We start from the raw sequence: 22753 nt of genomic DNA, 5'->3' as shown, positions 1-22753 counted from the left end.
AATTAAAGTCAAGTCATTAATCACAGCAGGCCTATGTGTATCTCACCAAACCATGGAGCTGTAATAATTACAACTCTGATATATGTTAGATAAGATTGCCTGAGGAGTTATATCAGCAGGTCTTGTTTCCAAAGATGAAACGGTCCTGATTCTTTACAGTTTGGATTTCAACTGATTAATTTTAAATCCCAAGATCTTTCAAGTTCACTTACAAAATAACTGGTTTGTTGCTCGTATCATTCACCATGCATGAGGAAACACCTCATTTATCCTAATTCAAAGGATTAATTACACATTTTCTACATCCCACCCATTGTCTACAGCTGCTTGTCCTTGTAGAGTTTCAGGCGGCTTGGTGTCCATCTCCAGAGTTCAATTTTAACATTTAGAAGAATTTTAGATTACTTTTAATTTGTCATTTACACACCAATAAAACAAAAAGTAGGCTATTTCCATGTAGATACCACCAGAAATTCAAAAAAAATGTTGAGACCTGTATTTAATGTCCTGCTGGTCAGGAAAACCCCTGCAGCACTTTACTTCGCCTATATGCCTCGCCCACACTCTGGCTTCGTAAAAAAGGTTGAAATATTTAGGCACAGACTTGTAATGTCATTTATCATGCATCTACAATCTAAATTGAGTATCTAGATCAGTGGTTCTTAACCTTTTTTGAGGTCCCGAACCCCCCAGTTTCATATGCGCCTTCACCGAACCCTTCTTATCTGATTTAGTAATGTAATTATATTAGCTGCGTTATCACCCCCACGCCACTAGAGGCAGTAGCAACCCCAAAAAGATGCGACTAAGGAGCAGATTTAGACTATAGAATTTGGTAAAAACTGTGAGTTTTGCTGAAGTAATTAAAGACACAAGTTCAAATCCATGCTGAGAGTGGAGCTCCTTCAATCAGTGCTCCTCCGCAGCTCTGATTGGCTCAGCAATGTAACGTGATCCTCTGGAGCAAGTGATGGCAAAACGGGGCGTCATCACGACTTTACACAGTGTGTCTTTACCTCCGCGGCAGAGGCTCCGCCGAACCCCTGAGACCGACTCACCGAACCCCTGGGGTTCGATCGAACCCAGGTTAAGAACCACTGATCTAGATAATGGTTTTTTTTTTTAAATTATTATTATTATATTTTTATTTTTTCTTTCCTGTTTTTTGCTAATGAGTTGGTCTGAAAAAAAGGTATTTTTTCTGTTATGTGTTTCTTGTGTAAATTCGTCTTTTCCCCTGAACAAATGTTTGCAGGACCCATCGCCAGTCTCACAAATAGTCGAGCGTTCACATCTAATGTTTTGCAGGAGTTAACTTCCAGAGAGCTTTCAACTTAATGTAACATATCACTTAATTTCTTGAGTTGATTTTGTATCTCATTGCACAGCGCAGTCTGTTAGTTAGGCAATTTTTTTACTATCTATTTTGCCTTTACAAAATATCCAGACTCAGTTTTGCAAGCCCGTTTTTAATTTTTCACCAATTATTTATTTTTTTGTCACATATTTGCCTTTTTTTTTTTAGCTAGTTTATGAAAATATTGGTCATATTTACTTTATAATTGTTCAGTATATAACGGGAAGCTTTTGGCAAGTATATCCTGTCTTTGTGTTGACTTTGTGTGCTGACGGTTGTTTGACTGGCAGCTGGTAACTTTACATTCAGGAGTTGGTCCCCTGACTTGTCTTGTATCTGTCCTTGAGCCCTGGAGTTGGACTCATTAATCCTTCCAAGGCTCTAATGTAAGTCACTTTGTCAGTTTTCTAATAGATTAGCTTTTGTATATCATAAGGACTCAGAGGAGGCAATTACCAGCACTTGGTGTGTTAAACAGGAGTGTAGTGGATTTGCATCTAGTTTTCGGCTTCAGTGTAAACTTGTTGAAGTTGTTGAATTTTCTCTATCAAGTAGCAACTGCATACATGCTCTGAATATCGCACCATAAGATGATCTTTCTACAGCACATGCTTTACTCCCTCTGCTTCCCACAGCGTTGATCCTGTGGCGAGGTTATGACTTAACTAAGCAATAGATAATTACTGGTTCAAAGTCTATCAAGTAAGGCTAATAAAAATCATTTCTCAAAGCCCAGAGCAACGAACTTACTTCAGAGTCTGTTCAGTGACTTTGAATTCAATGTAAATCCAAGGGCAGCTAAGACGGAGGAAAAAAGGGGGCTTCATGATATCAGCTAATCAGCAGCTGCTTGTTTGGATAGTTGACATGGGGAGGGGGAAGTCAGACAGTCAAGGGCAGCGCTGGTAATGATGTGAGCAGTATATCAGAGTCTCAGAGTGACATTTCTCAGTCTCTTTAGGGAGTCAGGAGCTCGTTAAAAGTTAAATCCCAGACTTTTGACAATTTTTCCTCATGTTCTGGCCACAGATACGTGCGTCACAAATTATTTCTCCCTCCATGCTGTTCTTAAATTAAAAAAAATAAATAAATAAATAATGTTGCTTTGCTGAAGTCTGCACCCAACACCGTACTTTAGAGAAGCTTAGAGCTCCAGTGTTTATGTTTACATTACGCTGACTGAGATAACCAGGAGTACCACAGCTGTCGTCAGGTGAGTAGTCAGGTAAACACAGAACAAACTGACGTCACATTTGTGATATCCTGCACAAATATGCTTTATTTGTGAGTGCATTCATAGGTGGTGTTTAATTTGAGTTAATTATTGTGATCGGTGTAAACAATATTAACTGGGAACTGTTCTGTTTAAGGTCTGTGCCGTTCAAAATGTAAAATGCAAGTTTCGCATTTTGTCATTTTAATATTTAGACTGCTGTTTGAATTAAAGTTTCCTTAAGGGCAAATATATTGCAGAAAACCTTTGAAAGCTGAAAAACATGATGGAATATATTGAGGCAGATGGAGATTGCAAGACTGCAGTTAACTGTATCTTCTTAATGCCCTTAATTCAGTTTGCATTTACAATCCCTTGATAAAACAGTGACATTTTTCACAATTTGTTGGCATGTAGCAGCCAGAAAATTCACCAAAAACTATAGGACTTCCCTTTTACCTTATAAACTCCCATGATGGTTCTGAGGTTTTGCATGAAAAAATTACATTTTCTTGTTTTGTGTTTTTCTAAGTTCTTACAAATATTTATCTCTGTCTCCTTTATCCTTGATATATCTGAGATCTTTAGCTCTATGCTCTTGTGATCGCCTGATTAGTGATAAGTGACTTTAGTGACAATCACTAAAATGAACTTCTGCTCATGGTCCTGCTCAACACCAAAGACTGCAAAATCAGGGGTTAGTAATCCAATTTAGTTGAAACAAAGCATAATCCTCTTAAACGGCACTTATTACCCTATTAGTCAGTCTTCAAGCACCCCATTAAGAGAAAATCTGAGGATTATGTTCTTTCTGCATTAGCAGATAGATTTCTTTCATGCCTGAATAGCCGGAGGCCCATTGTGCATGACAATTTCACATCACATCGTTTAAAAATATCATCTGTGCAGCCAGAACGAATTGACGAGGCTTGAAAAAGTTATTTTTCAAAGTTTTACAAAAGTCATAGCTGCATGTAAATGCCCAGGAATAGATATTTATCTGCAGGATACAAAAACCATTAAACCCCCCCAAATGTTTCAGTTTTTGGGACAAGTCAGCCTTGGCAAGGTTTTCTGCTTACAGAGGAAGATGTAATTCTCTGCAGATGCTGATGAAATGCAAAGTAAATGGCAAAAGCCTAAGGGAAGCCTACCTGATTTATAATACGTGGGCATAACTGTAAAAGATGTTTATACTTGAGACAGAATTACGTGGCTCTGCTTTCCCCGTATTACATCCGCCTCTCTGCTTCCTTTCTCCTTATTGTACTTTCAGGTGGACATTCTTTGAAATCTCAATTATATTTGTTCCCAGCCTTTGTTCCACAGCAAGCGACCTTTTTCTAAAAAACACCCATGGTGCATTACTCAAGTTTGTCAATACTCCGGTTTTAGACACGATGCATTTAAAGTTTGCAGCGAAGAGCAAAAGAAATAGGATTTTTTAATGTTTTTTTTTTTTTCACATTGCTTGTTACTTTGCTCAGATATTAGAAAACTCTGGTCCTGAAAAGAAAGTTAGTATGCATTTTTATACAAAGTATCTCAGTTCTTGTAAGGTGTTCACGTTTTTTTTTTTTTTTCAGTTTGAAACCACGAACTTTAACAGTTTGATGTGGTTTTAACGAGTCAGTCCCACATGAAGTAGTGAACAATTGTACAATTATGTGCATCTAATACCTCAAAAACTTTTTACAAGAAAAAAAACCCCCATCTAATTTATCCATGTTTTCTTTATTACCCCTCAGTAATATCCTTTGCAACCAACTGTTTTCAGCAGTCAACTAATGAGTAAACAGAGTCCACCCGTCTGTAATTTAATATCAGCATAAATCAGTTCTGTGAAGGCGTCGCAGATTTGCACATTAGAGAAGAAACGACATGAAGACCAAAGAGCACAGCAAGGGGAAAGTTATAGAAAAGGGAAAGAAAATGTTTTAAAACAATATAATCACAAAACACGTGTGATTGGTCAGAGCTTTTTAGACAGAGCACAGAGGTATCAAGAAAGTAAGGCGGATTTCTCTCTGCCAACAAAATAATGCAATTTTCATCATGTGTCAATTTGATGACATATGCACGAGCTTTTAATTGGACACACAATTGGCATCTGCAAACAACAGCAATACCCCACAAATTAATCTTTGCATTCAAAAAAAAGATCTGATGGGACACTTGGAAAGATTACCATTGTGGGAAAAGGAGTTATCCTTTTACCGAAGTTATTCAGATCTATAGTACCATCTCAAAATGCAAAATATCAGCAACAAAAAACGACAGCAAGCACAGACGTCCCCAATGCTGGTGTCAACGTCCACAGACTCTGCTTTTCAAAAGAAGCTACACGAATGCACATTGAGACAATCAATGAATCAGTAGCGGATTTGGAAATATGTCAGGACAGAGAAGCCATCCAGTGACTATCGGTTTGCCTGGCTCGTTCAGCCAAGGGTACATTCAGGTTACACCTTCTAGCAGCCAAAAGCAGCAGGAGCATGGCTCCTTTAATCGCAGGCAAGAACGCAGATATTTGTCAGGGCAGAGTGCGAGCTTGTTGTGTGTGTACGCAGCCGCAGGATGAAAGAAAATTACCCGAGCGAAGCATTTATAGGCACTGACAAACGTTGGCTTCAGTCCAATCTTTTTATTGGTTGCCTTAAAACACACTCCTTGGGTGCGATTTCACATCGTAAACTCTCAATTGGAAGCTCCTTACAATGTATGTACAGGTCACTTTATTAGATTTGATCAGTTGCATGGCAACAATCCAACCTGAGCAATGGATGAGGGAGAGAGGTGGGTTATTTAAATCCATCCATCCATCCATCCATTCATTCATTCATTCATTCATCCATTCATTCATTCATTTTCTGTACACCCTTGTCCCTTAGTGGGGTTGTTAGGCTTGTTGGTGCCTCTCCAGCTAACGGTCTGGGCGAGAGGCCGGGTTCACCCCGGACAGGTCGCCAGTCTGTCGCAGGATTATTTAAATGAAACATATAAATTAAACATCCAAGACTAAGTCAAATGGATTATTGAATTATAAGTATAGTAATAAAATAAGCAATTAAAAAGAAACAAAATTCAAGAACACGTGACTTATTTCACCAGTAGGTCACGTAAGTCCTATTGAGGTTAACAACCTCTTTTTCAAGGGAGACCTGACCAAGAGGCAGCAACATGATTTTTTTTTTTCATGCAGTAAAAAGACAGATGGATGAAAACAATACATCGCTTTAACTCAAGATACACATGTTTGGTGCCTTTACATTAACAGTTATGTCAGGCTTGACTTCAGTGGACTGCTGTCCTTGCCGCGTTCAAGAGTACAAGCACAGGAAGAAGAATCAATTTATTGACTGACACATGTCTAACTCTGCTAACACAGGTGAGTAGGTCCCCTTGCTGGCTGCTTTGGCCCCTTACTGACTGTTGCTCTGTGTCCAATTGACCTTAAGTCAAAATCCAAAACGACAAACAATTTGGAGACGGGAGATCATGAGCTGTGTCAGTTCGAGTCCTGTTGACTTGTTGGGGATTTTTGTTATTATTAACTTCTTTTCATTACCATACCTGCTAATTTAATTATTCTTGTTTCAAAAGCATAAATCAGTGGCTCACATTTTCAAATAAAGACATTTGATCTATTTTACAGCTTTTCTGTAGAATTCAGCAACGCCTATAATTTATTTATTTTTGAAATATTGTTTTGCTCCTGAAAAGAATGTCATTTTCAGAAATGGTTCAGTTATATTAAAATTAACACGCATTCGCTGATAAAAGTATTTCGATTTGGAAGTAATTTGGCACTCATGCAGAGCAGTGAGGAGTGTGTAAATGGTTCGATTTGCAAGGAGCTGCCTCGCTCTGAACAGGCACCAGAGGGCATGAAGTGAAGAGGGGAGACAGTGTTGGCACAGTGATTGCGCACAGTGTCTTAAAAACCCAAATACCTGTTTTAAGACGGTGCCGGGAGCGAGGCACGGGCTGGTTAAGGTATAACAAGGTTTTTTTAAAATGATGATTTTAAAACCCAGCAAACTTCCCATCATACTTTACGAGACACGAGAAAAAGTGCCAAGAGTGACCAGAGCTTCCTCCGGCTGTAAGAAGCAGAATGAAACACTTTCCCTCCCACACATGTTGCAGAATAATGAGTAGTTGACTGACGGTGCTCTTCAACTTGCTTACAAACAGAGAAATGTGGCTGTCAGCAAACTAGGAGAGAGCAAACCATGACCTCTGGTTTAGGGTTAGTTTGAAGTTTCTGAAGTGAGTTATTGTCTGTTGCAGTTCACTTCAATGGAATAGAAAGAGATGAATGAGATATTTAGCATATGAGCTGAGTGTGAGTCTGCTATACCAGCCGCGCCGTACCTGGAGCACAAAACAGCAACTCTGTGTCGGGGTTTGTCTGCGGTGACTAGAACCAGAGCCACACATGTGTACCCTCACATTCCCACGGTTTCCAAAGTGCAGCCTTGATTGCTCAATGTTACTCACCCACCTTCATGCAAACATTCACTACGGAGCATGACTGTAAAACAAATTCACGCTCGGTTCATAAAAGCTGGCAGCGTCAAAGGGAAGTGAAAGGGGGACAAATACCACAGTTAAATAATTAAAACAAACAAACAAAAAAAACTTTAACATTTAAGACATTTGAAGCTGAAAGGAAGAAAAACTGTTAGCAGAGGCTGCTTCAAATGGTTGGGATTTTTGTTTCTACTCCAGACAAAACGAGCATGGTTGTACTCATTTGCTGTTAAGTCTGAACGCAAACGCTAAGCACACTGGAGACTTGAATTACAGGCAGCACTTAAGCATTTTCCGCAATTTCCTAATAACGGAACCATTCCTTTCACCTGGAAGGGAACCAGAAGCTTTCCTTCTGCACTCAGGGCATGAACGTCGTATAGTGTTCACAGATGTGCTGCAAGACCTCCAGTTGGCCGCTGTCGTTCCAAAGCATATTTTCATCTTAAAAACAAACGAAAAAAACAGTCTGTTTTTGAAAACAGTTATATTTACAGGACTTTTTTTTTTTTTTTTTTTTTCAAATAAAGACAAATGCCAAATACAAGAAAATGAAACTGAGTATCTCTGTGCCACTGCATACAGAGAGGACTGAATAAAAAAAACCCATAAAACCATAATTTGCATCCAGGGTTTTAAGAAAGGTGTAAGACGTATGGATGTCATAATTTCATGCCACATAGTTGTAAAATCCCTTAAAACACAGCAGAGAATACGGTTGTAAAACATGTAGGTCGAACACTCAGTGAATAAAATAGATAAATGTTCAGCAATTAAACACTGTAAGCAAAAGTATTACTCAGTATGACGTCATTTATGATTTTGGCCATAATCTTACGTCCCTTTTGGCGTTCATGTCACAATCATCATCTGCTCAGGAAAACAAGTTACAAGTAATTTATTGGTATTTCACATATCAAAAACATGAAACGAAATTGAGTTTCTTTTGTCTGGAATATGTCAGCGACATAGAATATCTCTTTAAATGTACAGTTTATTGCACAATTATTCATGTTCCTAAATATTTCCACAGTGTGAGGCAATACAACCACAAGCATTAATGTGGTTAATTAGGATTTTTTTGTGATTTAAATAAAAGTAGTGGATCATTAAGAAGTAAAAGAAAAAAAAATGTTGCTTTAAAAAAATTTCACAACGGATAAAGTGAAATATGATGTGCATTAATACTCAGTTCTTTAGATTGTTAAAGCTATCTGTCTGCAACTCTTTTGTGGTACCAGCTCTACAAATAGAGAAAGAACTTATTTACTATTCTTTCTCTTACTATTCTTTGCAAAGTAGCCAAATGTCAAGGTGAGAACATCCTTTAAGATCATTTTTCCAGATTTTACCTTCAATTCACCAGTTGGCACAATAGTGTTTGAACCCAAAACCTTCTTGCTGCAAGGCAACAGCTCTACCAACTGCGCCACTGTGCAGGCCCATATTGGGCTATTTATTTTAAAATATTGCAAAAGTTGTCTTCACGGTTCCCCATCCAGTTTGACCCTGGGAAACTTTATGCTGTTGAGATTACTCAGTCTCTTACAACTAAGAGATTAGTTTTCTCTTAATTGATAAGAAAATCCAGTGAAGGATCTGAAGCCTCGACGGCTTTGCTTCTGTGGCTCCGGTTGTTTTATGCTGAAGGATGTCCTCTGGTTCCTCCACTCTCCAGTGGGACATGGAGCAGCATCTGGATTTAATTCTATATTTTGCATAATTTCCTGTCTGATCCACGCTAAGTGTGATTACAAATGATGTGCAGCGTCTGCCTCAGCTGCACTGAACACGAATCACTGAGCCAATTGAAACAGTTGCCAGTAATTTACAATCAAGTAATTTACAAGCAACACACGCTAAAAGGAAGATGAAGCTGCAAGGAAATCACAGGTGGCAATAAATGTAAAGGCCATGACAAAGAATTTAATCCCCTTCATTTATATGACTAAAACCTCTTTGATCTCTCTACAATTTAATGGCTAGTTGGTAACATTTCACTTGAACTGTGAAGTCCCATCTTAAGCTTATCTTCTCTTGATAATGGCTTCTTGCCAAAGTATCTAAATTAATAAGACTTTGAACTAATCAAGTCAAGACCATGTGAAAACAAGTAACACAGTCTGCATTAAATTATGAACTATAATCACAAAAATTAACGGCGAATAAATTAGGGATTTTGTAAAATTACTACATATTAATGAGTCGGGCAACACAGTTTGTTTCTGCAGTACAACAGCTCTACTGAACATCTCTATGCATTATTTTTCTACTAAAAGTCCTGTTTGGTACAGATGCTATGCAAACATTTACATCTTGCTACCAGAATATCAGCAGTAACTTCATTACTACAGGGAACCCCGTAATCTGAACACTCCATTTTGCCCTAAGCATTTATTTATGAGTAAAATAAAAACCTACAGTCCAAGACATTTATGTGGCTGTAAACATGTCGGGACTTATAGTAATGCGACTCCTGTTGCTTGTGGGACCACCCAAATGAGTCGGAGCAGCTAAGATTACCCACAGGACAACTGTCCCTTGCTGAAAAATAAAGCCAATTTGGAAGTGCCAAAAAAGGTTTTTCTTGAACCGTCCCCTCAGGTTGGCTCCAAACACAAGTCAGTCCTCCTGGAATTCCCCAATGTTTTTATTTCAAACTTCAAACACATTAGATAGTGAGAAATGTAGGCCTCAACACAAAAGCCATTTTTATTAGTTGGTGTTTTATTAGTTGTTGTTTTTTATGCCATTCATTGATCAGATAAAGAGAAAAATATTACAATTCTTCCCCTCTCCATAAGAGTCCTGGGATGTCCAGGAGAGAGTTGGGCACATCTGGAACTCGATCAGCCACCTCTGTCCCTCTCTGTCACTATGTCTGTCTTTGAAAGATAATAGATTAGATTAGATATTGAAGGCAGAGGGCACGATGGTGGTGCAGGGGTAAACCCACTGCTGTCAAATAAAGGCCACAAAAGCTGGAAAAAAAAAAAAAAAAACTGTAGACAGATGATTTACGTTCGGTGTGTTTGTTCATGTTCCAGTCAATAAGTAATAATAAAATGTGCACCAGTGCGGTCTGTTTTGGGGAGTGTGATCTTTGGCTCATCGCACAAATCCCAATTTTGTAGTCTGCCAGCTTTCCGCAAACAGGAAGAGCAGCAAGAAAGAGTCAGGAAGCACACTTATTTGTACCAGTATATTCATGGATGAATAAAATCCAAAGGGAATTGTTATTATTAAATATTTGAATATCTGATAGACTTATAAAACAGTTAAAATTCTACTCTTATGAGACTAATCTTTGTTGTTATAGGTGTATTGGGAATACACCTCCTCTTACACTATTCTTCTGCTATCAGTTATTAAAATTACAGGCCAATTTTATCTCCAGCCACGTTCAACACAAGTGCAACAAACACGACAAAGTACTCCTAATTTCCTACTCTCTAAGGAAGTTGAGGAAAACTACACGAAACATCATCCTCCTAACATCAGTGGGTGCCTTGCCCAGAGGCAGATCACCATTTGACATTAGGAGGCTGGGATCAAACCCACGACCTTCGATTTGAAAGACATTTATTCTACTTCTTATCCTCTGTCACACAGAAACTGTTTAATCTGCTAATTAAAACTACGCTACAGTCAGTTTTTCTACGCTGGAACGGCCGCATTTTGTAATATTTTGTTTAAAATCTAATACGGTCTGGTCGGGGCTTTAAGAAACTGGAAATGACTGATGGATCTCAACTTTATATGTGCTGCAGAACCTGCAGCGCTGCTACATCACCTACCTACCACCAAGAATGATTGGCTCACCTTATGGTGAGCCCAACCCCACCCGTTAGCGCCACTGTGTCAGCGACGCAGCCTTTCACATCGCTCGACTCAGCGTCAGTGACAGCTGCGTAGACCTGAACACAATCAGGATCATAAGTGGATCTAATGAAGATCTTTAATAGATTTGAAACGTTTAATATATTCATTTGCTTTGAGTATTTGATGAAGTGAAATATTTTCACAATGGGAAACAGGTTGATAATCTGTTGCTACTGTTTGTGGTTGGGCTTTAACAGCTGGCGCTGATGAAGCCCTGTCCTATGAACAATTAGATAACAGAAAGTAATGCTTGAACTAATATTCTTTGCAACGGTTTATAAAAGATTGGTGTTTCAAAGTGCGTCATGTAGATGTCGTGCAGATGTTTCCTCTGTCTCTTCCTCTGTGATGCATTCAGGCCCAAAGATTCCCCGGGGCGGGGAATCTAAAGGTTCTGAAAGATTACATTTGTTAATTAAGTAAGGGGGACGTAATCATTTATTTTTTAGGCTTAATGTCATAGTAAATGTTATAGACATCGAAATGTGTTATGGCATTACTAATTTGTATCATAACTTGTATAATACAGGAAAACTTTAGTGTAAACCCGTTAGTATATTTTACACATGAAATGTTTGTTCATCTTTTCTAAATTCCTCCAACGTATTTATTACTTTGTGTCCGACATCGTAAAATAACATGTTTTATTTTTTCAGTCTGTTCACAATGTACTGCAGGACGTCTGAGCACTAAGGAGAGGAGAGCTACGCCACACAACGTTTCTCAGCCACAACGAGTCCAAAATATCTGGAAATTCACCGCATCTCTTGACAGTATGTAAATATATGGTTTCATGTTGGTCACAATCACCAAACAGCATTTCAATGGACCGTTTTACAGATTAACATCTAGCTGAATATCCTGTTGGAAAACACAGAACTTATTTTAAATAAATAAATGAAACAAATAAAAACAATCAATCAGCATTAATATGTTTTCAATTTCACAAAAAAGTACAAATTTGCCAACCTTTGTCTGCATTGAACAATTGAAAACACTAAGACCTAATTCATTCACAATATTATTTAAGAAAAAAAAAAAAAACTCTAAATGTGTTGTGAGTATGTATTAGAAATTCAATTTTTATCAAAAGTGCAGCTATAAGAAGGGGCTTTCAGCAGTTTGCTGATCTTTCTCTCATGTGTGACACAGACCTCTAAGCTATAACAGGTTGTTCATTTACTGGAGGACAGTAAGGTCAAGACACTCCACTTGAGCTCGCCAAGATGGAGAGGGAAAGATCATTTCTGAGCAATCATCGTGTCTCAGTGCTGCTTGCAGCGTCAAGCTCTGTGACAGCGGAGTTGTTGCCGTCCATACTCAAAGTGTTAAGCAGCAGGAGCAGCTCTGCACACAGACCTGAATCTAATCTGAAACATTACACCTTGTCAGTTTATTAACAGGGTGACATGAAGATAAAAGCCACCATCACCAAAACAAACAAACAAACAATCAAGCTTTCAAACCGCAGCCCGTCTTTATGTATAGTCTCGATAATAAATGTGCATGAGGCATGGTGGCTGGTTGGAAATTTTCTGACTGCCATTACCCTAAGCACATTTGTCTCGTGGACTTTATTTGGAATAGCTCACACCTGGGAGGGGAAATAATGTGCAGGAAGTGTTGTGTTGAGTCCTAATTAGCTCCACGGAGGGAAAGCTGTGCACTGTGGAGAGTTGATGGTGTGGCCTGACAGGATTTTATGTGAAAGCATTAGTCTGAATTGACAGTAGATATTTTAACTTAAAGGATAGCCTACTCCTGTCTTTCAACCACTGGCATGTCTTTGTATTAATTGTAATATTTGAATATCGGGAACTTTTTATTGCTTGCTACGACCAACAACAGTGTGCAAGATTCACAGAAGTCTACTCAGTCTGAATAAATATTTAGAAAAATGCTTGCTGCTGAACCACTTGGTGTTGCATTGATCTTTATTTTAATGGTTGCTACATTTTAAAGTTTTTCACCGTTTGAAAAACACCCACAGTTAAGTTCCTTAGTTGGGATTGTTTGTGTGAGGTGCCTGTTCATTTCCTGATCATTTTGTCCCCCCACTTCTACATTTTCTAACCTTTCTATGGTGTTTACTGTTCCTCTAATGTGTTCACTGCTGAGATACACTCCACCATCCTCTTCAGCTCTTCTAAGAACAAAGGAGGTAGAGGAAATGGATGAATAAAAAAAAGGTTAATGTAAAACAAAAAAATTAGGTCTTATTCAGTTTTCTGTATATCTCAACTGAACATTTGCCAAACAACTCCTTAAAATTCAAAGGTTTTTGACAAATGCATTGACATGAATGGCTTCACTGAATCAGCTGCTTGGAACACAATGTGGCTTTCTAAACATGGAAATGAAGGAGTGGGAGACTGATGTGTATCTTTGTAAGTAAAAATTTCAAACGCAACTGCAAACCTCCCCGAATGGGTTTGGGGAACGTTTTACTTTCAAGCGTTTACTTCAGAATAAAGCTACTCAAGTCTTTAATCTCATTAGCATTCATTGTCTCAAATTCAGCCTGACAAGAATCAAGTTTTAAGCTCGTAAATGTTTCCTGAATGGAATGGCAACCAGCTATACCTGCAACCTTATTTTTATTTCCAATGAGCGTCTTGGTTCAGAGGCTCCCCTGAGCTGGGAAAAAAAACTGCAGAGCAGAAGTCAGACAGTAAATTGCCCATGATGTTGATCCAGAAATCCCACAGCCTTGCAACATAATTGAAATGTTACAGTATATCTGATGTATGCTGAAATGGGTTTGACTAAACTCTGTTCCTTTTTTTTTTTTTTTTTTTGAATGAAGTGACCCAGAAGTATCCAAGCGACGGCTGCAATGGAAGAAATGTCCTTGGGGGAGTTTCTGTTATCTCCTCTCAGGAAATACAGTGGACTACAGTGGACTTCTCTTTGTTGGGAAAATCCGATCATGTTCTGTGCTGTACATACACTTAATAATCTTGTTTCTCACCAATGCAGCTCACTGAAGAAAATACACAAATAAGCTTCACTACAAAACTGAATAGACAAGGATCTGCTTTTGTGATCTACAGCAATGGCAAAAATAAAGTCCATCTTCTACAGGGTTAGTGATCTGGTCTTTATTAGGTTATTCAAAGATTTCAACCAGCTGCTCAATAGCTTTAGAATCTGTTCTTTCTTATTTTTAGCATTATTTTGATTTCACCTCTGGCACTGAAAAAATTCTGTCCTTAGAATAATTCATTTAGGTTTCGGGACAAGGCTCACCTCTGTTCTGGTTTTACATGCTTTCTTTGAGTAATACTAGAAAAAAACTAAAACTAATGTTGCCTTAAAGTCAATATGATTCATTTGATGTATTAAACAGATTTAGGGAGACTTATTTACACCCAATTATCTTTGCAGGATGGCAGGGGCCTGGGGCTGATCTCCAGCAGTCACTGGGTGAGAGGAACGCTTTACTCTTAGTCCATCACAGGCCAACACAGAGACACAGGACAACTGGCTATGCATAAAAATACACACCTGTGGGGAGTTTAAACAGGTCAATTATCCAAATGCACATCGTTGCATTGTGAGAGGAAGCCGGAGTGACTGGAGAGAACCTACAAATGCATGGAAAGACCATGTGAAATACCCAAAGGCCTAGGCAAGATTTGAAACCAGCACCTTGCTGTGGAGCAACAGTGATAAGAACTGCAACATATCCAGCCCATCTTCGGTTCAGTTCTGTTTAATTCAAATGATTAAAAATAAATACAATTTTCAAATTACTTCTTTGTGCCAATTTCCAGCAAATGCCATCTTTGCATCTGTTAGTAATTAAGCAGTACTTATCAGTTCATTGCAATACATTAAAACCATTTTTTTTTTTTTTTAGATTTAGTCCAGTACAACTAAAATTATTGTAAAAGCCAATCAAATTGGGCACATCGTCAGAACTCAGGAACAACTCAAACTATCAAAAACGGGTCGTCTAATCAGCATTGAAAATGAAATTTTGCAGACAGTTTTAGCTGTGAGCTGTTTGAGAATCCTGCAGGCGGTCGGCAGCTGGTTTGCGTCGGTCCTGTTTGTTGTACAATAAACTTCAGCGGACTGAAATAAGAAAAGTGAAACCTCTTGTAAATACATTTTCCACTTGAAACCAGCACATTGCAAGAATAAAAATGCCTTTAAAAATAAAATCAGCTGTGGTCATATTTTGAAATTACTTTCCCCACAGCTGATTTAGTGGCAGAGTTGCAGTCTGGCAGCCACTTCCATCATTACATCAGTTAATTATATCCTCTTCATCCAGCGGAGGGTTACGAGGGGCCCACAGCCAACCCCTGCTTACATTTATTTCCAGTCCATGACAAGCTGACGCATGCAGGGAGCGTGGAGGTTTCACAAATAAAAGCTCAATGCAACAGTGATAGCCGCAGCACCACAACGTGTGACCACAGCGGTGCCAGTGAAAGCAAAACAAGTAAGAACTTTCTTTTTGAAGACCAGTTTATTCCTGCCATGAAATCAAGCAGAAAAAAAAAAAAGAGGAATGAGAATAGATTCTTGGACGCAGACTTGTTTTTTGGCTTAAGATTTATCATTACGTTCAAAAAGACTAAATGATGAGCAGCGGAAGGCGATACAGCAGTGGTTTCTGCTTCCCACTGGCGTGCATTATACATATGCTGCTCTAATTTGGTTCTATATTAATGAGGGGAGTTGTGCACAGTGCTTGGAAACTGTTTTAATATTTTGTCATGTCACATCTAAAATCTATCTTGTCTGGCTTTTAAAAGATAGAATAACATGAAACTGATATATATATATATATATATATATATATATATATATATTATATTTACAGATTTCCAAATTTCCAGCCAAAATCGAAAAAGTGTGGCGTTCATTTCTGTCCACTTACTATGATAAACCTCAACGATATTCAATGCAATCAAATGCCTTCAGATGGCACATAATTAGTACACAGAATTAAAATGTCTGTAATTTACATCTCAATTCAGCTTTTCAGTGAGGATTTGACAGGAAAAACTGAGAACATCATGAAAAACCCACCATGAAACCTGCAGACAAACCAGACGTATAAAGTGGGTGAAGGCAGCATCATGGTGTGAATGTTTATCATCAGGAGTAACAGGAAAGCAAGTCAGAGTTACTGGGAAGACGGGTAACTAAGGACCGCTGTAAACATTATGGGGTGGCTCCCATGTGACCAACCTGCCGCAGGTAATAGATTGACAACATGAACACTGTGTGCTGTCTCCAAGGAAGCATTTAATTTACAAGCGATTGGAATAATTAGATGCACTGTACTGAACATATGAACACAGAGTCCATGTTTTGATTTGTCTTTTTTTGTTTTGTTTTTTGTTTTGCACCAATTATATTATCCCTTTTATCGTCCCCTTGACAACTGGGAGTGTTGTGATCTTGGCTCTATTAAAAACATTTCACACTCCATCCATTTCAGGCCCTGCAACAGATCACTCAGGGACACATCGAAGGGAGAGACGGCCGAGGATTTATGGAAATGGCGCCGCGCAAGTTAATCAAATCAAACTAGTCAAAATGTCAAAACACAAGAAAAACACAAGAATTCAGTTGTGACTCCCCTCTCCCTGAAACTCATAACCTTTCAGAGCTTTCGTTTGCCACCTGTTGCAAAATGCCTTCCTTTATTTTGTTTGTCAAAATCCACCTGGAATCAAGTTAATGCTCCCTGAAGTTTTATTGCAAGATAAATCTGTCAGCGTCCTGCATGGCCTCTCAAGCACAGATCTATTTTGCACCCTGCTGAGCATTAAATAAATAGCAAAAAAAAATGGCAGAAAACCCCCCACCCCACACTATTGCATGAGGCGTTGTGGCAGTTGAGGACAGCGAATAAAATTCAGCCCTCTGGAAGGACAGCTAGATGCCTTTCTACAGTAAAGTTGCTTCTGTGTTGGACGTAAAGGGACACATCACAAGGCGCTGCATGCCTCTCCTCAGGTTTATCCCCATAGTAATTCCAGGGACCAGGATTACACTGCAGCAGTCTTAGGGAAAAAAACAATTAGAGGGACTGACGGAATATAAGAACCTCTAAAAGCAATGGTTTCCAGGTATTTAACAAGACAGGCTATGAAAAATGACAGTTTTAAAATGTGAATATTTTTAACGCTTTTTTTGTTTTTTTGACAAGCAAACAATACAGACGAGACACTAGTGGTCCCGCAAGGAGCTTCAAACTGTGGCTTAGACACATCTTCTGAACAAATCCTCAGCAAATTAAACAACCCCGAATCCTTCACATCATTAAAAAAATATATTTTTTGGAGATTAGCAAGTGATGGCTGTGATATATGTATTTCAATTGGAAATCAATATGAAAGCCCATTGTTGTGTTTCAAATCTGTTCCAGAGATGAGAAAAAAAAAAAAAAAAGCACAGCAGTGCCTGCAAATTACCTGAGCTGCAGCACCTGCAGAGTTGGACAGTGTGGAGCCTGGTGGTTGGAGAAAGCCATCAAATAACAAAGACTCCACACTGAGCCTCTGTGAAGTGATCTTTGAGAAGGCGATTCTAGGCTTTTTGCTGTGGCTGGCTAACATTTTCTCCTCAGGCTTTGCTTAAGTCCCTGTTATATGCTTCCTATGCTTTGACTGACTGCACACTTGGACTTTGTTTTAAATGAACTACACTAGCATGGAAATGTCATGAACATATTTTAAGCATTGCTATAAAATCATTTAATTAATTTTTAGGGTTAATTATTTGTGGATGTTCCTAATTCACCCAGGATCAAAGTTTAACCTACAGGTTCAAACGTATGCATACACTCGCGCTAATTTCAGAGTAAATGTGTGTTATTAAGTTGCAGAGAAAGCATGGGGCTTTTTTTTACCCATCAATCAGCTCCGACCATTTCTGGCTTGATATCCGACCGCTCTTCCTGGCCGAGTTCGAAGAGCTCATGTAAGTCCACTGGTTCTCTGGCACAGACCTGACTTTTAAGCAGAGTCCATAATTTTTCAGTAGGGTTGAGGGCCAATCTAGAAACTTAATGTCAGCCTGCTCTATCCATTTTAATGCACATTTGGAAGCATGTCTGGGATCACCGTCTCGCAGGAACTCTTAGCACTAGCTAAGGTTTCAATCATCTGACTTAAAAAAAAAAAAATCACCCTCAGAATAAAGGAAATTGGTTAGGATGATCAAAAACTATCAAGATTTCAGCATATCAAAACTGAAACATGTAAGTTTCAGTTTACAGCCTGAGTGTCAATGTGGAGTGGGCAGCAGGTTTAGCATAAAAATGTCCAGAGAGGCTTCTGATCCAAACCATTTTTTGCATTTAAAAGTTGCTTTAACACTGAGTTAATTCTCTGAAAGAACTTGTCCCTTCATTTTTGTAGCTTTTTGTTTGTTTTACTAAGATAACTGTTTGCTGTTTGTCTACTTTTTCCTGCCGCGAGTCTTAGGGAGCCGATAAAACTGTCTTACTGTTATTGTTTTATAACTAAATGTGTGTAAATGTGTTACTGCTGTAAAGCACATTTATTTTACTTTAAGTTGCAATTCAAGATAACTTTTGCCAATAAGTTACTTCTGGGGAAAGCCACATGGTAAAAACTTGGACATACTAAGGAGTTCCAACATTACAACAATCCCAAACACAAATTCAATCTGGTTTCAAGCATGGATAACGTAGAATAACATTAAGCTTCTTGAAGGGTCCTGACCTCGTCCCGATGAGAAAACATAAAGGCTCTGCTTTAAAGACAGGTCTGTACCCAGACACCAAGCAATTTAGATTAACCTTTGAGCTACATTTATGCTAATTTATCATTTGTTATCAGGTTTTGTGAATACAAAATACATATAGGAAAGTGAAATTTCAACAGAAAAACTGCATGTCACAGTTTTTGGTATATCAAACTCCCTTTAAAAAACAAAAAACAAAAAAAAACATCTCAAAATTACAATTCTTAGTGGTAAAAAAGTTGAAAACTGCCTAAAGTAGTTGAAAAATAAATGCAAGTTAGTTAAAATAGGTAAGGTATAACATTATCAGGTTTATATCTATGAGTGAGTAATTTGTTAAGCTTTCAGCATTAATATTCTACAAACCTAATTTTTTGCAGTCTTCACTTCGTTTCCTGTGGATTCTCTTCTTGTACATCTGTAGATGTCACTGTGACGTTGGAAGCTAATCCCATTACCGCCGGCAATGGGGGCTCTTCCCCCTCTGAGAGCATACAAGGCCAGTCTCCTGTGATTTTCAATTTCCTGCTGAGCTCCTCAATATTTACTTTCCTCTAACCTCTATTTCAACATAACCTTTGCATAATACCAGACAAAACACTAAGAAGATGTTCTAACCGTAATAAAAGAAGCAAAACATTTAGGATGAATGGCATCAGGGTGACAGAAAGAATGACACAAGTGAAAAACGATCCGTTACGCTCCAAAAAACGCCTACAGATATCTCAGGAAATGTCTTTGAAATCAGGAACAGAAAGAAAGAGAAAGTCCACATTTCCAGGGTCATATAAATTCATTTCTGTCTTGCATGCAGTGAGCTGAAGGTGAGAGTGGTCAGGAAGCATTTTAACCAAGAAGAGCATCCGATGTGATTTGTAATAATGGGATACTGTCTAAAGTGAGCAAAGGGAACATTAAACCCTTGATTCTCAGGAAAAACACTCAGGCTAAAATATAGGCTGTAATAGCCATTTCTCCTTAACCACTTGTCAGTCTTTTGAATTTAAATTGCAGTCCAGGCAAGATGTTTTAAGTTGCATTCAGGCAGATCACAATATTTAGAAGCCCAGAAGAACAGAACAGATGGCAGATGAAGCTGGTGTAGAGAATAAAAGCAATCATTTTGTTTTCTGGGCTTGGTTTTCACAAAACTGTCCAAATGGATTTGTGAGAACTGCTTGTAATTTGGTAAACTGTGTGTGCAGGTTTGCAAACAGACTTTATGTTATTAGAGACCAATGAGTGGAGCAGGTTTGGCGGCCAAAGACAAACAGATTCTTTCTTTCTGGAAAGAATCATAATTACTTTCAGTCAGAAAAGAAGACAAGGAGACATTAACTAATAATTAAGATAAGTTGCTTCCTGAGATTTAGAAATCACTTTATTGATGAGTTCCAAGAGGTTTTATTTTAATTGTGTTTGAGAATCACTATTTTTTTTTTTTTTTGCTGAAGCGGCAGATCTGACCAGGGAAACAGAAGGTGAAACAGCACCAGCTGTAAAATAACGAGCAACTTTACGCGTAAAATCATTACAATGTCACCAAAGTTATCTCAGATATTATTGATCATCTGTTCATGTAACACTAGGTTTTAACAGGGTATCTGATATTTTTTCTGTGATTTTGAAGAACTTTTCTTCTCAAGTGCCGCCCTCCTTTGACAATCCCAAAGCACTTCAAGGCAGCTACGCTTATTTCTGCAGCTCAAAGTGCAACTTGTCCAGAAATTTAGGTTTCATTATGTCATTATCTTTCTGTTTATGCAGTGGCATGAAATGTTTTATAGGTATGGTTTGTTTTACAACTATTGACCCCAGAATTAAATAAAAACTCCTGGTTTTATTTTCTGTAACTGCATCAGCTCTGACTAAATTGATAAATAAGTCAAAGCTGTTTTTTGTTTTCATTCACAAAAGATTGTGATTAACATATTTGCACTTGTAATATATCTTAAGCATGTACTCACATTTCAGTCTGCATTTATTAAATGAAATACTCCTGAATAGAGACTGCTGTCATAAATTAATCAAATTCCAAAGTATGTCATTATAAATTCTTTTTAAAGCATATAGAAATTCTATTTGAATCAAAAATAACCTTAAAACAGAATAATTCACTGGATTACACTAACAGTAGAAAAAAATGGAATTCTAATTAAGCATTGCTTAGGTCAAAAATCTATATTTAAACAAAGTAATTGGGGGCTAATAATACATACACAAGCTTCTATATTAACAAGATATCATCACCGACTAGCCATGCAAACTCTTTACAGAAACAGAAAACAAATAATGGTTCAAGCACAAAAAGCTGATAAATCTACATCTCACAAATAATAAAATCAGCAGGCTGCTGTGAACTGGAGACCCAGCTCTTCCTCCAGTTAACCTTCTTTAAGGGCTCTTATCTCCTGCTCTGTGAGATAAGACCACAGGAATTTAACACAGCAGACGCACCGCGCGCCTGATCCGCTGCCTTCTATGGTTATCTTCACACCAACTCCAGCATCAGGCTCAACGGGCCTACAAGAGCTTTGGCCTCAGGCAAATGAAATGCTACCAGTTCATTTTCCCACCATATAAGACAACTGAATGAATCATGAAATCACTTTTTCACAGCTGATGAGTGAGAGACAGAGGACTCCAGCAGCCGTTGCTCGTGACATCACGGTGTTGCTAAGAAACACCTCCGACTGCCATCATCATATCTAAAAGTGCAGATTTTAAATCACTTGTGAAGTACTGTAGGAAAAATATTATATTGTGCGTGTGTAGGTAGGTGTAGTGCACAAAGAAAAAAATTTTATTGTCAGAGTTTGTGCACTGTCATAATGCTGAAATTAGTTTACCTTGCCATAATAGCTGGAATTAAAATAAAAGAGGAACCAGGGAAAACGGTGTACTAATCAACAGAAAATTAAATTATGAGGCTGCTGGAGATCACCAGCTGTGGTACAAATTGCAAATTTGTCATGTTCCCCTGCAGGCGTTGGAGACGGGAAGAGTATATTTTGTTTATTTCATTTTCAATGCCAATTCAAATTTGTGTTGTGCAAGTCTCACTTTTATCTCTTATTTCCCACTCGATCACAGCCAAGGCAAAGTGTTGTTTAATATATTCTGTAAAGTTTTATGTCAGCTAAACCAACACTGTTACAAATATACCATCCAAATGTATCGATGTTTAGATTCTTTAGGATTTTTTTTTTATTTTTATTTTTTTATGTTTCAGTCACAAACTTCACTCTGTCTTATATGGAGAGGACTTGTGGTGGAATGAAAATGGTTTATGGTTTAAAGATATTTTATCTAGCAGCTGCAGGTCTTTAGACGTCCTTCCCTTTTGCTATACAAAACAGACCAATCTTTGTAAGGTTGACTAAATGTCTGGACAAATGTCTGTCTCGTTTGCTCGGTTTATAGTCTGTCTGATGTGCTGTTAAAATCTTCACTGAAAAGTTGCATTTATATTAAGATATCATTTTATATACATGTGGATTATCAGGTGACTTCTACAAGTCTTCTACTGGTTCCATGAAAGCAAATTCACAACACAACATATATTATCTCATTGTTTTAGGATTATTGCCCAGCATAAATTAATATTCTAATAAGGAAGCTGCATTTCTAGAATATCTCTTTTAGTTTACTTTAGTTTTTGCTCTGAGGCTGTAGTCTTGAAGGATAGAAGGAGCGATGCAGAGGCATTTCACTTATCTGTGTAACGTGGGCTGAGAGACATTTGTTTTTAATTTTCCAGACAAAAGGTCTCTCAAGTCATTACAGCGAGCTCTTCAAGGACCTTTTCTCAATTCTTCAAGCTAAAGAGGCTATTAAAAAGAATTTGGCTTAGCAATTCAGTTTTAAAATCTGAATTAGATGTAGGGCACTTCGTGAGAAGACTTGAATATCCTACAATCAATGGAGGTGCAACGGCGTCGCCCAGAAAAAAAGAACGGATGTTTTACTTGCCTGGGAAATGCAATTCTGTGATGTCAGTGTTCACAAAAACAACAATAGTTTGTGAA

At 38.1% G+C, this 22753-nt stretch overlaps 2 long non-coding RNA genes across 2 annotated transcripts; one reads left to right on the top strand and one right to left on the bottom strand.

Annotated features, from left to right (window-relative positions):
* Nucleotides 1-642: 642 nt before the first annotated feature.
* On the bottom strand, nucleotides 643-22286 carry LOC107838461 (uncharacterized). The gene is made up of 3 exons (XR_001664528.1): nucleotides 22276-22286; nucleotides 21413-21418; nucleotides 643-720 (listed from the first exon to the last, which is right to left on the bottom strand). It is a non-coding gene; the product is annotated as an uncharacterized LOC107838461 (long non-coding RNA).
* LOC103150696 (uncharacterized) lies at nucleotides 11199-14219 on the top strand. The gene is made up of 3 exons (XR_477575.2): nucleotides 11199-11407; nucleotides 11645-11761; nucleotides 13795-14219. It is a non-coding gene; the product is annotated as an uncharacterized LOC103150696 (long non-coding RNA).
* Nucleotides 22287-22753: the final 467 nt, after the last annotated feature.

The sequence above is a fragment of the Poecilia formosa genome, unplaced genomic scaffold, assembly GCF_000485575.1.
Source record: "Poecilia formosa unplaced genomic scaffold, Poecilia_formosa-5.1.2 Scaffold260, whole genome shotgun sequence".
In the NCBI taxonomy this organism is placed as follows: domain Eukaryota; kingdom Metazoa; phylum Chordata; class Actinopteri; order Cyprinodontiformes; family Poeciliidae; genus Poecilia; species Poecilia formosa.
This window is presented reverse-complemented; position numbering and strand designations above follow the sequence as displayed.